The 17,018-nt window shown below is 43.9% G+C and overlaps 1 long non-coding RNA gene across 1 annotated transcript in view; it reads right to left on the bottom strand.

Annotated features, from left to right (window-relative positions):
* The window catches only part of LOC137426104 (uncharacterized), a 49,988-nt gene extending 34,508 nt beyond the window's left edge, over positions 1-15,480 (bottom strand). The window contains exon 1 of the long non-coding RNA XR_010984202.2: positions 15,362-15,480. This is a non-coding gene — a long non-coding RNA (uncharacterized LOC137426104). The remainder of the gene's footprint in view (positions 1-15,361) is intronic.
* Between the last annotated feature and the right edge of the window lie 1,538 nt (positions 15,481-17,018).

Here is a 17,018-nt window from a genome sequence, read left to right as displayed (position 1 = left end):
TTGTCACCGGCCGACAGGTCACAATTTTCAACCAATCTTCACGAAACTTCAGCAAGTGGTAGAGTTGGTCAAAAGCAAGAAGCCTATTGTTTTTGGGGTCAATAGGTCAAAAGGTCAACATAGGCCAAAGGTCACCAAATTTCCTGAATTTCTAAAATCCTCAATTTTCATCCGATTGACTTGAAATTTGAAGACCACTTGCATATCTGGTCACTGAATTCAACCACCAAGTATTTTTGAGGTCAACATAGGCCAAATGGTCAACATAGGCCAAATTTCTAAAATCCTCAATTCTCATCCAATTGACTTGAAATTTGAAGACCACTTGCATATCTGGTCACTGAATTCAACCACCAAGTATTTTTGAGGTCAACATAGGCCAAATGGTCAACATAGGCCAAATTTCTAAAATCCTCAATTCTCATCCAATTGACTTGAAATTTGAAAAGGACTTGCATATCTGATCACTGAATTCAACCACAAATTATATTTTAGGTGAATATAGGCCAAAAGGTCAACATAGGCCAAAAGGTCAACATAGGCCAAATTTCTAAAATCCTCAATTTACGTCCGATTGACTTGAAATTTGAAGAGGACTTGCATATCTGGTCACTGAATTCAACCACCAAGTAGTTTTCAGGTCAACATCGGCCAAATGGTCAACATAGGCCAAATTTCTAAAATCCTAAATTTTCATCCAATTGACTTGAAATTTGAAGATAACTTGCATATCTGGTCACTGAATTCAACCACCAAGTATTCTTGAGGTCAACATCGGCCAAAAGGTCAACATAGGCCAAATTTCTAAAATCCTCAATTTTCATGCAATTGACTTGAAATTTGAGAAGCACTTGCATATCTGGTCACTGAATTCAACCACAAATTATATTTTAGGTGAACATAGGCCAAAAGGTCAACGTAGGCCAAAAGGTCAACATAGGCCAAAAGGTCAACATAGGCCAAATTTCTAAAATCCTCAATTTTCGTCCGATTGACTTGAAATTTGAAGAGGACTTGCATATCTGGTCACTGAATTCAACCACCCAGATAGCGTCCCAGATAGCGGGCTTCATCTCCATATACAAGTTGGCGCACGATATGAAGCCGGAAGACCATAATCCAGCTGCGGATATCAATAAGACCTTGGCCACCTTCAGTGAGTGGTAAGTATGACACGGGGGGTTGGAGCCAGTGTTTCCCGCTCCAGAAAAAGTCAACAATGCTCTTTTGCAGGGTAATAAGAAGGCTCCCGGGCGGTTGTAGGCATATCATCTTATGCCATAGCATAGAAGTGACAAGATTGTTAATGACGAGAGTTCTTCCGCGGTACGAAAGTTGAAAAAGAAGTCCTTTCCAGCGGGCCAGTTTTGCCATTACCTTGTCCGGTAATCCCACCCAGTTCTGCTGCTCAAAGGTGTTGTCTCCGAGGAAAATACCGAGGTATTTAATGCCACTTTTCTGCCAGTTCACTCCTCCTGGTAGGACAATTGGCGGGCAATCTCCAGGTCCTATCCAAAGGGCTTCACCCTTCTTCCAGTTTACCTGGCCTGAACAAGCCTGACAATATGTTTTTAGTGCCTGAGCCACCGCAGTGACGTCAGCACTATTTTTTATATAAATACAGAAATCATCTGCATAGGCAGAGACTTTTAGGGGTGTGGTAAGAATTGATCCAGTGAAGCCAGAAATGTGCGTACGTAATTGGAGCAGAAGAGGTTCGATTGCAAGAGAGTATAAAAGTCCAGATAGCGGGCAATCTTGCTGTACTCCCCGTTGAACAGCAATGGGGCTACACAATACTTGATTAATTTTAAGAACACTGGATATATTACAATACAAAAATTTAACGTACGAGATAAAAATAGGTCCAAACCCAAAATTCTCTAAAACTCTAAAAAGGTACATGTGGTCAATACAGTCAAAGGCTTTTCCTTGGTCAATAAAAAACAGACCAACATTCATATTAAAATTGTTACAAAACCGAATGGTATCACGGATAAGAAAGATATTATTAAAAATAGTACATCCAGGAATACAAAAGGATTGATGTTCTCCTATTAGTACATTCATAAAAGGTTTCATTCGATTAGACAAGGCTTTGGCTAAAATTTTATAATCCGTACATAAAACGGAAATAGGATGCCAGTTCTCTATAAGTTGAGTGTCCGCTTTCTTAGGAATTAAGGTGGTGACTGCTCTCCGGCAACTCCACGGCAGTTGTCCATCCTCTAAACATTCATTCAATATACGCAGTAGGTGAGGTCCAATGGCGTCCCCAAAAAACTGGAAAAATTCACTAGTCAGCCCATCCAGTCCAGGGGCTTTATCAGGTTCCAAGGCCTTCAAGGCAGCGGTGAGCTCAGGTCACCTAAGAGGATCCTCCAACTGCTGCTTCTGATCCTCCGCCAATGTTGGAAGGTTAGAAACAAGTTCCGATATTGCTTCCTGGTTAATGTCATGCCGCATAAACCGTTGTTTAACATGTTTCCGGGCACATTCCCTGATTCTGCCATCTTCATAAAGGAGTTCCCCATCATGGAGCAAGCGTGTAATCATTGACGAAGAGGCCCCCCTTTTAAGGCTGAAGAAGAATTTGGTTGGAGCATCAAGGTCGTGTATGTACCTCATCTTCAGGCGCAATAAAGCATTTTGTGCTCGCCTTTCGGATATGGAATTCAGTAAGGCCGTTTTTCCATGGATTTGTTGCCTCATTCCCTGGTAGCTCACACTTGCAGTTCCCTGAAGCTGTTCCTGTAATTCCAGGATTTCATCTTCAAGTAAGGTTGTGGTTTTCTTTCCTCTTGAACACCATACGCACGATATTGTTGGCAGAACAGTCTGATGTGCGTTTTGGCATTATCCCACCATTGTCTGAGGTTTGAGAAATTCCCTTGGGAGGCAACCAGAATATTCCAAATTTCCGGAAAAATGTCCTTAAAGGTACTATCATCAAGTAAGTTGTTATTAAATTTCCAAAAAGCACTCTTGTGTTTCGGGCAGGGGGCAGAGATTTTGAGAAATGTTGCGCTGTGGTCCGAGAATCCTGATGGGCAAATTTTGGATGACAGAACGAGGCGTTCAAGTGGAGGATTAATATAAAACTTGTCCAAGCGAGCAAGTACAATATTACCCTGAATGCATCGACACCATGTGTATTGCCTGATTGATGGGTGCTGTACCCGCCATATATCTGTCAAATTAATTTGTTTTAAAAATTTGGTGAGAGGGATTGTGGAGGCAGGATGGGGCTCTGCACTGTTCCTGTCTAGTTGGGGTTGGAGGGTGCAGTTAAAATCTCCACCAATACAAACATGATTGTCTTGGTTTTTTAGGGCGTTTTGGCTGTCGAGGGACGTTAGGTGTGTCCCAAGGTCATTAAAAAAAACTCGCCGAGCTACAGGCGTACTTGGGGCATAGATATTAAAAATAGTATAGAATTTTCCACAGTAGTGGAATTCTAGGGATGCTAGGGATCCCTTGTGTATTTCGTCGAATTTAAGCGATGAAGGCGAAAAGGAGGGGCTAAGAATTATTGCGACACCGCCTTTGCGGGAGTCACCGTTACTAAAGAAGGACAGGCCGGGGAAGAGCCTACACCACTCTGCGACACAGCAGTCGTTGGCATGGGTCTCTTGTAAGAGGGCAATGTCAACTTTCTTCTGTAATAAAAAATCCCTTACTTGAACTTTACGGACAGAGCTACATCCTCCGTTAATATTCAAGCTACAAATGGAAAAACTCATTACAGCTATAAGGAGGAGTGACCACCACTCAATTTTTTGATAGCAGTTCATTCTTAGCTTTTTGCAACCACTTCTTTAAACGGTGACATTGGGAGGAATTGAAATTAAAAACGTGGGGCCGTTTTACCATCAGTCTAGCGGAATGTATAAAATCAGGTAGCTCCGGAAAAAAGGTTTCTATAACAACATTCCTTTTTCGGAATGTGTCCTTAAGAAACCTTTTTATCTCGGAGGGAGGGATTGGAGGGATTTCTTCTTCCTTAAGGCTACCACATTCACTAACAGAGTCATCTACAGACATGGCATTTAATATGGAATATTTTTTTTTCTTGACTTGGGTTTACTTTCTTAACTCAGTATATCAATCTGGTGAGTTTCTTTTACACTTTGGTGATTTATTTGTTAAAAGAACCATGTCACTGATTGTCTGTCGCAGCAAGAAGTCAACAACAGGATTATATCACAGGTTGCGTGGAAAAATGTAAGGACAGGTGCATTTGATGATTGGCTTCACAGTCGGGTACACAAGGGTTGTTGTGTTCTGTGTTAGTGGAAAACAACTGCTGCACGTCTCCAAAAGTTATTGCCGCTTCCTCTGGAGATGGTCCGTCAACTCGACAGTGCTGTTTGTCATGGAGTGGTGGCTTTACGAAATTACGGCATGAAACAGCGTGCTATTGCTCGGAAGTATGGCATCACTCAAGGTCAGGTGTCAAAGATCCTGAAACGAAATGCTCAGAGGGGTGTCCCTACTCCAATACCGAGGCCAGGACGTCCCCGCAGAACCACAAAGAGGGATGATCGCCAGCTGCACCGGTTAGTCCGCAATGGCCGTACCAAGTCAGCTAATAGGCTTAGGGCTGAGTGGCAGCAACTGACAAATGTGCCTGTATCCAGAAGGCTAGTCAACCAACGATTGGTTCAAGCAGGCTATCGTGCCAGGCATCCCCTGAGAAAGCCACGCCTGACCAGACAACACCGCCAGCACCGATTGCAGTGGGCCAGAAAGCACCGTCAATGGCAGCCAGGACACTGGAATCACGTGATCTTCAGTGACGAGTCTAGATTTCTGGTCTCTCATCAAGATGGCCGCGTCTGAGTGCGCAGACAAGTGCATGAAGCCTACAACAAAGATTGTATAGTGCCAAGATTCCAAGCTGGAGGTGGTGGGGTGACAGTTTGGGCTGCTTTTAATGCAGGGGGCAAAACTGACCTGGTTGTTCTGAATGGAAACCTGAACCAGTTCAAGTACAGGGCCATTCTGGAAGAAACATTGCTTCCATTTGCTCGTGCAGCCTTTTGGGGAAACTGTCTTCCAAGATGACAATGCACGGCCTCATCATGCTCGCATGATCCAACACTTTCTTGCTGACCGTGGTGTAGAGCATATGGAGTGGCCTGCCATGTCCCCGGATATGAATCCGATAGAGAACCTGTGGGCAGAATTAACGCGTCAAATCGACCACTTGGACCAGAAGCCGACCTCTGTGCGTGAATTGCAGCAGGCTATTGTCACTGCATGGCAAGCGATTCCTGTCCAAACCTTGGCAAATCTCGTGAACAGCATGCCTCAACGTGTACGTGCTCCCCTGAATGCTCGTGGGGGTTACACGAAGTACTGAACTGTAATTTTACTGTCCGTAATCCCAGTCGTAATTTAACTTTTCTTTTTGTTAAAAAAACAAATTGGCTAATGTGCAAAATAAAGAGATACTTCTGGAAAACGTACAGAAGTTTAACACAGTACTGTCCATGAATTGAGTTCGATATCAGTTTACATCACTTTCAAGGATCAATTTTTTTGTTTCGAAATGTCAAATGTGGTTTTTGTTTCTTTTACAGGTCACATTAACAAAATCTAGAATAATTTCAACATAATTCCAATGAACTTTTGGTTCTCAGTCATCTTGAAAAGTAAGTTCACCCCCACAAAAAAAATATTCCATATTAAATGCCAAGTCTGTATATCAGATGGCTCAGATGGTGTGTCATACTGGTTTTCATCATTTATCTCCTCACCGTCATCACATCCCTCCACGTTATCGGATGGGGCATAGTCCATAGAGGGAGGGGACGGGGAGGGAGAGAAATAAGCCATCTTCAGGGGAGGGGGGGGTTACTATTTTTTGCGGTTCAACCATATCAGTTTCTAGGTCAGTAGACAAGGGCGAGGATTCATCCACATCTATGTCCTCCAATACCGAGAAACGATTTTCTGTGACGAGGGACAAATCTAGGCCAGAGAGGAGGGGCTGTCGGATTTCAGTTGTAGGTTTTTTTAAAGAGATGACCGTTTTCATCTGTTGTTTGCAGATGTCTTTTTCCTTTTGGGCAGACCAATTGAAACTCGTCCTGGTTAGTGGGAAGAGATTGCAAGGGTTTGGGGGGAGGGGGGGGGGGAGGGAGGACGTGATCATCGGGAGGGGATTCCCATCGGCTACCACGGCGGGAGAGGTAGGATCAGTTATAGCAGGCAACAAGCTGTGATTGGACGATGTCGCCTGGGGGGTGAGATCTATCGTTAACAGGAGATGGCTGCAATTAGATCCTTCAGTAGAGGGAGGGGCCCCTGTTTCAAGGGGAGGGGAAGGGGGTACGGCGGGGAGGTTTGGATTGGTGGTAAGAGGGCTTGGGTCGGGGGTGGACAGATTGGGATCAGTGGTGGTAAGGCTTGGGTCGATGGTGGGAAGGTTCGGGTCGGTGGTGGGAGGGCTTGGTTCGGCAGCGGGAAGGCTTGGTTCGGTGGTGGGAAGGTTTGGTTCGGTGGTGGGAAGGCTTGGGTCGGTGGTGGGAAGGCTTGGGTCGGTGGTGGAAGGGTTTGGATCGGTGGTGGGAAGGTGGGGGGGGTTGCTTATTCCCGGTTCGGAGGGGAGGTTGCACTTGTGGAGAATTCTCTTTTCGGGGGCAGTCATGCTTAACATGCCCAAATTATCCGCAGCCAAAACATTTTAGAACGTTGGTGGACACGTACACTGTATATTCGTTCTGTTGATGTTTTAATTTTATTATAAGGTTTAAATCCTTCTGGGAATTTTTTAAAATCATAAACACTTGCCGCCGGAATGAAACCACGTGCCTTAAATCGTTGTTTCGTGACCCGAAGGGAATCATGGAGATACGAGACACGATGGTACCGTATCGGGACAATTCTTTAATTAGTACATCGTCGGATACAAATGGGGGGCAATTTGATATCACGACTTTTATCGCTGGGCTATCTAGTGGGGAAATCATTACAAATAAATCTGGATCGATTGTCAAACCCTGTTCGACAATTTGTGGGACACAATCCACGTCGGACAAAAAATATAACGAGCTGCTTGTTCATCCGCGAGGCGGCAACAACCTTGTCGATCCCGACAACACGACCGGTTGCGAGGCCAACGTCCTCGACACTAACCTCACGTTCCGGAGGTACACAAAAGAACCCGTGCTTACGGGTCAGGCTCTGAAAGGCCGTAAATCGAGATAGTGCAGCTGCCACGCTGGAACAGCTGCACTTACAACCCCTCCCCAACTCGGGAAGGGTGAATATATAATACAATCTTCCCAACCCGAACTCCGGGAATGGGAAGCAATCAGACCTCTCCGATTTCCCTAACTTTGGAAAAGGGAGGCAACAAAACAAACTGAAGGAAAGATAAACGAAAGGAAAAAAAGGAAATAGAGGTTTAAGATGGAGCAAACACCGATTGGGCGACACCCAAAAACGGCGAACCCTTACCAGCGATTACCCTGTGCTCTCCGGCTCTCTCTCCCATCTCAACGTATATGGGAATCACCAGGAAGACTCCACGAACAGGCGCAAGGACACAGAGGGGGGAAAACGGGGGGGGGGGGGGGGGAATGGAGCAACAACACAGAGCACTCACAGGCCTCCACAAGCAGACGCCATGACAGTACAACCAGCATACAACCGGCCAGCAGGTGGAGAGAGAGAGAGAGAGAGAGAGAGTGAGAGAGAGAGAGAGCGAGCGAGAGAGCGGGAGAGAGAGACAGAGAACATACAATTAGCATATTAAAAATCAATCACAAAAACCCTTTTTAATGAGCGATCATTCAAATTTCACCACCTCCCTACACCATAACCATGATACGTTACACGTCGGGAATAACTTTTGAAAAATATATTCCATTCACGAAACCTCCGTGGAGTTGATTATTTCCCTGGTGATGATTAAAGGGCATTTACCAATCAATTTCTGATTCCCAAACAGAGGCACCAAGACTTGCTCATAGAGCTTGAAGTTGTTGTCACGTAGTGTGCTTGACCGAGTCTTCATCGTGCCTAATTAGTCTGCGAATAAAGATAGGTCGAGGTGCTTGTCTCTTCACACCCTCTTCAACCTTTTGGAAGCTTAGACTCTCCGGAATAGTGCAGATATATATATAGATATAGATGTACATCTCCTGAATGCTGTTATGCATTCCAGAGGGGCATTACATGACAGCTAAATATGACGGATATCAATCTATTCGAATTAAAATAAATACCTCAATGCGATCATTAAACACAAGGAATGTTAATTTTCTGTGCTCAATTTTGAGAAAGAGATAATATTGGCTCTTTTAGAAACAGAAAGAGACAATATTGTCTTTTACGATATGTCGTCACTCGGGGGCAAAAGGTCAGAAACGTCCTCTTCTCTTCGCATCAGAGCTTGCAGGATCATGCGGCAGAATTTGCCAGGCGCCACAAATAAGTCATGTTGCACTCCAGCTTATATAATGGTTTTGCAAGTGCGCCACAAGATAATCTGTTGCAGGATTTAGATAAAAGCAAACAAAATGATACCGTGAAAGGTTGGATCCTGTCTTTACAGACTAGTGAGCGCGATGAGGAAGGGTGCAGTATGCATCCTTCTGGTAGAATATGGAACTACCCAGACTCTTCCTGTAGCTGGACGTCCGACCAAACTGAGCAACTGGGCAAGAAGGACCTTTATCAGGGAATGGGCGAAACCCCCAAATCCTGATGTGCAGAGCTGATAGCGAAATACCCAAGACGACATAAACCTGTAATCGCTGCCAGTGGAGCTTCTACAAAGTATTGACGCAGGGGGTTGAATACCGTTGTATTTGTGGGGGTTGGTGACGAATTGCCAGAATGGAGTTAGGATCGTATAGGTTTTAGTATGGAGCATGGACACGAAGAAGAAGAACCTCGATCTCATAAGTAGGGAACCTGTCAGGTTAAGTGTTTGCATGTAGCCATAAGGGGTGTGATTCTTGTGTTAACTAGACAGGGCTTAAGATTAATTCCCCAGTGTGGAATTGAGCCTTGTGATTTTTCCCATGTGTTTTTTTTTTTTTACATTCATTCAGCCTGCCGTGCAATGGGCTCCATTAACCACAACACCACAAACCGACGGAACCCAGCACATTTGCCGAATTGGGCTTTGCCCATGCCACAACCACCGAGGTAATCCCTCTCACTCTCCCCCTCTGTCTGGTGCTGGCGTCGTGACGGGTGGTCGCGTTTTTCGTGTGCACCGTGAAGGGAACATTCGGAGCTTTATTGAGCCTTTGCCACGTTGGGGGAAAGGGGGTGGAGTGTTGTTAGACTCGGTGCTTCTCGAAAACCAGAAAATAACGAAAACCAGAAAATTGTTTGAGCAGGTCAGACACAAGATTGTAGCCAAGCATGGACAATCTCAAGGGTACAAGTCCATCTCTAGAGACCTTGATGTTCCTGTGTCCACCGTACACAATGTTATCAGGAATAGAGTAGCCAACCTCCCTGGACGTGACCGCAAGAGAAAACCTGATCGAAAATTGCAGCGAAGGATTGTTTCAATGTTGGAGAAAGCACCTATATTAACTGCCAAACAGATTCAAACTGACCTTCAGACACAAGGTACGACAGTGTCAACTTGCACCATCCGTCACCAATTCAATGAAAGGAGACCCATGAGGACCCCACTGCTGCTGAGAGATAGACATAAGAAAGCCCGACTGGAGTTTGCCAAAACGAACCTGAACAAGCCTAAATCCTTCTGGGAGAATGTCATGTGGACAGATGAGATCAAATTAGAGCTTTCTGGTAAAGCACATCATCTCTATGTTAACAGAAAACAAAATGAAGCTTTCAAAGAAAACAACTCCTTCCCTGCAGTCAAACATGGAGGAGGTTCAGTGATGTTTTGGGGTTGCTGTGCTGCCTCTGGCACTGGGTGCCTTGAATGTGTGCATGGCATCATGAAATCAGGAGATTACCAAGGCATTTTGGAGCACAATGTTCATCCCATTGTCAGAAAGCTGGGTCTCCAACGAAGGTCATGGGTCTTGCAGCAGGACTATGCCCCCAAAAATACTTCAAACAGCACCCAGGGATGGTTGAAGACAAAACGCTGGACTGTTCTGAAGTGGCCAGCAATGAGTCCAGATGTGAATCCCATTGAACACCTGTGGGGAAATCTGAAAACAGCAGTTGGGAGAAGACAACCAGGATTCGAGAAAAGCTATATTTTGTCATTGATGTCGGCCATTTTGAATTTTGGTGTTTTACATGAACTGTTTTTTACATTCCGAAGGGCTCCTCATCTAACATTAAGTAATAGGCCCTATCGGAGCCTCATGCTAAATATTGTGCTTTTATCCGCCCGGTAACGGTAATTTCACTAAGCCACCTGACTAAAAGGGACAACACGTATTTCCAACATTTTTGCAGAAGTTATGAATACATGGGGTTGTCAAGATGGTTATGTGTATGACCACTGGCCTCCATGCTGTCTGGCACGGGTTCGCATCTTGGCCCAACTGTAAACTTACGTCCTTGTGTTTCAAAGACAGGACCATTTTAGGATGGATAGGCATCAATGTATGTTCCGCTCATCGGACACACTGTGAACTGGGAGTCCCATCTGCCGGAATGAGCAGGTGGATGTTAAAGATTCCACAGTGTCTTTCTTAAAGTGCAGGCGAACTATCGTCGTCGGCACCATGAACAAATTAAATTCCTGCAAAATTACCCGAAATAAATTACAACAAAATTTTCATATCCTGTTTCAGAGTGGCGACCCAGCCGGGATTGTAACCACAGCCAAGAAACCTATTCGGCAAAAACGACGTTTCGTATAGACGACAGAGCATGTTACATGATTATGATGGTAATGTATAAATGCAACATTCTAAAAACGAACATCCCACCCCTCAAACAACAGACTCCGATTAATTAATCAATTTGTTGAAATGACTCCTAAGAGTTAACAGTATAGTTTAGTTAGCTCCGCAAATGTATTAAAGCGTAATAGTACGGCAGCTGCTGGGCTCAAGCTCGTTTTGGCGTTTTAAGGTTGTTTGTTTTCTTGATGGACTTTGCTTGCCAAGACAACCGATTCCCAAAATAATTTTACTGAACCTCTGTCAGCACAATTTGAGATAATTAGCAGAAAACAAAATGGCCACCAAAATACCAAATTTCTTCCTGAACAAATATCCAAATAGCCTTTAATTATCATCAAGCTACTAAATATTGTAATTATCATCAATACTGATCATGGTCGACAATTTTGATGTCGATTATAGCATCTCAGAATGGTAAATTGTAAACCCATTCGTCAGCAGTTCTCATGACTCAAACAGATGTTAAAACACACCAACAAGAACAGGACATACCATGCCTTAAGAAGACAGATGACAAAGCAAAGAGAAATATGAGCTTGATATTGTCAGATACAATGGCCCCAGGAAGCCAAATATGCCACCAGTCTGGCCTGGCACAGATTTTGGAGTCTGTGTTTAAAGGTGTGGGCAAAATGCTAACTGGAAAGAAGTTTCCAATAAATATGAAAGTTATGCCCACGGTGGCTGACGAGCTACTCAGATGTTGTCGGGCAAGGTCAGCTAAAGCGCCATGATCATCGATCGACTGCGCTGGAAGACCTGGCATCTAGAAGTCACACTACAAAGATGTGGGTTGACGTCTTCATAAAACCAGTACTTATGATGATGCTGTTTGTGGGGGCAGAATGAGAAGGTGATTGATTGTCCTCTTCACCAACAAGCGGTTAAACTGATGATGCCTTACTTCTTTGCATCCAGGCATGTCAATTATGTAAAATATGGTGTGTATTATCTGAGGAGCATGGAGGCCATACCAGAAAATGTGCTTCAACACTTCATGAAAGGGTCTCATGTGATGAGGCACACACAGGGATTGCGGAATGGCATCGAGGCCATTCTGTTAGCCCAGAGCTCCATCCTCCTTGCCACAACTTATTGGCAAATGGTGGTTCTGGTATTTTTCTTTTGGCCGAGCCGAAGCTGTTGGTTTTTTTTTACCCTTCCTTGATACAGGATGTAGGATGGCACATACCAGCCAATTTTGTCCCACACAAAAATATATTTCCATCAAAGTGGAGAAGAGTTGGACAATAATTTCTCACCTGAGGAAGTTGGCAGGACCTCAAAATCTTCAAAGTAAAATCATCCACCAGCAAACGTCTCCAGATAATGCATTTCATGTGGAGCCTGTGGTTGCTAGTTTGTAGCATTGCTCGGAGCTGTGCCACTGATGCAGTGCTCCCTGTAGGATAGGGCAGGAATTTGGAATTTGTTCATGGTGCCAGCGATAGCTTGCCGACTCTTCGAAGGACACTGTGGGATATTTACCCTCCCGCCACCAACTAATGTCGGCAGATGGGAAGAACATTTCAACATCAATCTGAGAGGTGGAGCACAAATTGACAGATTGTTTCAGCCTGTGAAACACCAGGGGGACAGTTTATAGCTGTGCTGAGATTTAAACCAAGGCCAGACAGCTCAGAGGTGAGGGTGCTTATCGATAGGCCACCCTGGCAGCTCCAGGTACAACTGGAACACAGCTCTACTGTGCACTGCCACCATGTGTTCGCTTCTCTCCCATTTCTACAAATGGGCACTCACCGAGAAGATGTTAATAACAATTCCCTCAAAAGGTAATTCAGGACAGGAGGAAGCCTTGAGGCCCATCAAAGCCTGCACTAGTATTGCCAATGTGTTTGTCCAGGCTCTGTATAAATGTTTGGTATCGAGCACATACCATTTTTCGTCTTTGGTAGACCTTAGCCAAGGTTTGAAGTATGAACCACTGACCGCCCTCCCTTCACTTGTGCAGGTGCATAAGTTTTTCATCGCACCACTTTCCCTTTGCCCCATTTTGTTTATCCATTCTGCTCTTGTATTGGGGGTGAGGTGGAGGGGAAAAGGGGCACAGTAAGCTACCAATGAAGCTAGCCTGACACTTGAAATTCAGTTACAGGTATACACACTTGAAGTTAAAATTATGCTGCAGCACCAACACCTGATAAATTGGAGCTATCTGCATTTTATGTATACACAAAGGGGATGGGGACTACATTGTGAAGATAGGAATTGTCAAACAAATGAGGATAAGCTGCATAAGAAAAAGTGAAAAGGAGATACAAGTGATGCTGCATATAGGCCATGGATGGGAAGGGGAATGGGTTGATATAAAAATTTGTATTGCGTCCCCAATGTAAAAATGGCCCATTGTGAGTTGTTGGACAATATAGTCAGGTTCACTATGTTAACAAATATAATTTCGTTCAAAATTTTGGGAGATTAGCAAACCTGTACATTTTTGGAATATTCAGAGCATGGAGAATCCGAAAATCAATGTTGGCGCTTGCACAGATACCTGCATGGCCGCCATTTTGGATTTTCAAAATGGCCGCCATAAAATACATATTTTGCGCTACCTCGGCTTCTAGTCAACCTGGAAACTTAATTAAATATGCTAATCCTATGTTTTCTGGGTCAAGGAATCCAATAAAGGCCTCAAAATAGTGCGCAGGGTTATAGAAAAGCAACAAACAAAGGTAATTGAAAACCATTGTCTTTATATTTGTGATATAACTGTACTACATAATACATGATATTGCAAGTCCTTTGAAGTTATAGGTATGGGGTTATAAAGCAAGAAAGCAGTCTTGTTAGTGTCAGATTGAACTATAAGTCCTGTACACAGGATCTACTAGGTCTATACCGTTCAGGAATATGCTTTTACAGATCTTCATCACTGTCCTGAGTGTCATTTTCGCAAAGGTGTCGACGCAAATGCCAACATTAATTTTTGGATTCCTCATGCTCTGAATATTCCAAAAATGTATAGTTTTGCTAATCTCCAAAAAAAATTAAACGAAAAAACATAGTGAACCTGACTATGATGGCAACCATACGGAGCCAACGGGTCAAACGGAAGAGTCCAGAGTTGAACCTTGTGCCAACTGACGACTTCAGATTGGTCTTTGAGAAAAAGATGCACTTGGGCAAACAGATATTTTGGATGAAGTTAACTCTGGCTGGATCGTTTTGCACCGCCATTTTTGTCCAAATCTGAAGCAATCACTTAAACCCACTTTGTACGATGCGCACGAGGTAATTAACTTGCATGCCACATTTAAACGGTAGGCACCAGACTCCTCCGAGACATGCCATCTTCATCAACAGATACAAATGTGAGACAGTTTTACATCCTTACAACCATGGGACATGCTCGAGTTGCAGTTGCCACTCCTAATGACAAAGCCTAACCCCAAGCCAAACAGTACTGCAACTTTGGTCGGATGAGACTCTTCGGGTTGAGGGAAAGGTGGAACGGGAAGACTCGTGACCTACAGCACAAATCCTGTGCCAATTGTGCTCCCCAGTCCCACACCCTTCACAAACCCCCATCAACCGTCACCATCTGATAAAAACCCAAATACCAAGCTTTCCACAAACATCGCTCAAATCAACACCAAGTAGGCTCAACACTTAGCTAAGATCTGATGGCACATATTCAGGCTATAACAAGTCGGTTTAATGACATGAAGTTCAAAAAATTGGGAAGCAGCCATCATTGATCATTGCTTTGTCAATCATACGAATCATCCAGTTCAGTTCGGTCAAAGGCCACAAGACATTCTCTGGGATCCTAAATCAGCTTTGCCAACTCGTTCTCAGGAAGTTCATACGATACCTCATGTGGGATAATCACGAGGGAGCAGATCAGCAACGTGCCGCACTGTTCTCAGCATCCATGACAACGGGTGTTGGGTTACAGGCATTCATCACACTGACTGCATAACTCGATTGCATTCAACTCAAAACAGGAACCAAAGTACAAGTTGAATTAGTTTGAACGAACTAGTTCATAAATCTAACAAACTGATGGAAAAGGCCTTATTTTATACTTACACATGCAATATCTTGCTATTAAAGAACTTAACCTATATTGAAGGATCTTCCTCAAGTGTTTATGAAGCTGGTGCAAGGGTTTACGAGTTGAATTGTAAAAACATTAAAAGACTCCTAAGGCCAATAGGCCATCAGGTCACCATATACGGCTTTGCGAAGAGAACTTACAAAATGGCGTGAACTTCATCAATGCAGATTTTCAATGTTATGGAAGCTTCAACTTTGAGCACAATCACCAGTGTAATTTAACGTAGCATTAAATTCAGTGTCTACACTGCACTCCAAAAAAAAAAGGGTAAAAAAGCTCTAACAATCTCTTCATGCCCGACCTCAATTCTTCCAATGTGAATGATTTCTGTTGCAAATATCAATATTATGCTGGATTAAGAATCACTCGGTAAAGTACCTTGCAACCAGACAATGTGCTTACTACTTACCCAGTGCCTTCAAGTACGCTTCAAAGTTGTCATTGCTGATCATAGCCCAGTAACCAGTGTAGTTAACAGGCATCCTCCGTGACGAACAGTCAAGCGAGCAGCGCTCGACAACTTGCGCAAGCCGGATGCCAAAGGGAATTATCCTGTTGAAAAGACCAAACGCACCACCTCCTGACGTCACAAGCTTGTTGCATCGCCGGATTGAGCGCCTACATCTCAAACTTGAAGGCAAAGTTTCAGGTTTACAATATAATGACCACAAAATATAAACTTTCAAGTGAAGTTTTATTCGGAAAAGGCATTTTGTATTACAATACAAAGCGATACCCAAAACTCCGTGAAGGCCAAGAGCTAAGTGCAAATAAGCATCCACAATATTTAAAATGTCAGGTACGTATACAACATTTAAGTTCAAGTCCACATAATAGGATACAATAAAGCAATGCAAGGGACATCGTAAGAATGCAGTAGATGAAGTGCGTATGGGGGGGGGGGGGGGGGTGGGCTGTATGGGGTCAATTAGGGGACACAATCCGAAGAAGGCAGTTTTAACCACAACCATCTGGAACACATTATTGAAGAATGGGCACGAGACAGGATAAAGGATCCTCCAACCACCAAGACCAAGGCAAATGTGACATAGACTACAGTCGCTGCAATCGAGTGTTTTCTGGCTGTCAACATGGCAGCCTGTTGTGGTACTTCACCTTCAGTGTCGTGCAGGGAATGAGGGGGGGGGGGGGGAATGGTGGTGCACAGCAGGAGTGGGTGTCATGCAAGCTACATGGCATTTCGATCCTCCACATCATGTTTTAAAGGCTAATCAGGAACAAATAAATTAATGTGTTCGACTTTACCTATTTTCTCGTCCATCGCATCAAGGTTGACAATATTGGGATTGTTCAAGCTGATCGTGTCCTTGAACACACATCGCACATCTTGAATTGCACAAAAAAAATCAGTTAACTGCAAACTATTTAGAAGATGAATTGTGCATCAAAAGATAAATACACAAAGTTGGAGTATTCAAGCAATTTAATAACTGCAACGATTCAATTTGAAAAAATGGCCTTGTGCCTTTCTTCTTCCTTGCAGCCCAGAGCAAATCTCCACGATCAAAATTATTGTCGTAAATAATAGGGAATGCAGCAGATCTTGGGTGAATAAGTAGTACAGCTTACCAGATCTTCTTTGCCTCTTGATCATGTGTGCACGTGTGAAGGCGTTTGCACAGTTGGGCTGGCACCTCGCAAGATCAGGGTGTGTCGTGTCACAAACCATGGCACTGCAGTGGAAGGACACCTGAAAATAAGATTTTATTTTCAACATCATATGTCCTATCACCACAAAAACCATCAACCATAAAACAATGTCCCATCAACATCAATCTTTTTACTTTCAACATTAGTTGGTGGATGTTTAAGATCCCGACGGTGTCCTTCACAAAGAGTAGGGGAGCCATCACCAGCACCATGAGCAGATTACAAATTCCTACCCCAACTACTGATGGGAGGGGGATGGCAAACCACCCAGCATGATCCCAGGTGGAGAAACTGCTTTGGAAGAAGCAATCCTGTGACAAAGTGTGGGACACACACACACACACACACACACCCACACACATACACACACACACACACTTAATTGTACAGTATCG

The sequence above is a fragment of the Myxine glutinosa genome, chromosome 4 (genome assembly GCF_964187855.1).
Source record: "Myxine glutinosa chromosome 4, kmMyxGlut1.1, whole genome shotgun sequence".
Classification (NCBI taxonomy): Eukaryota; Metazoa; Chordata; class Myxini; order Myxiniformes; family Myxinidae; genus Myxine; species Myxine glutinosa.
The sequence above is the reverse complement of the archived record's forward strand: the minus strand, read 5'-3'. Positions and strand labels throughout refer to the sequence as shown.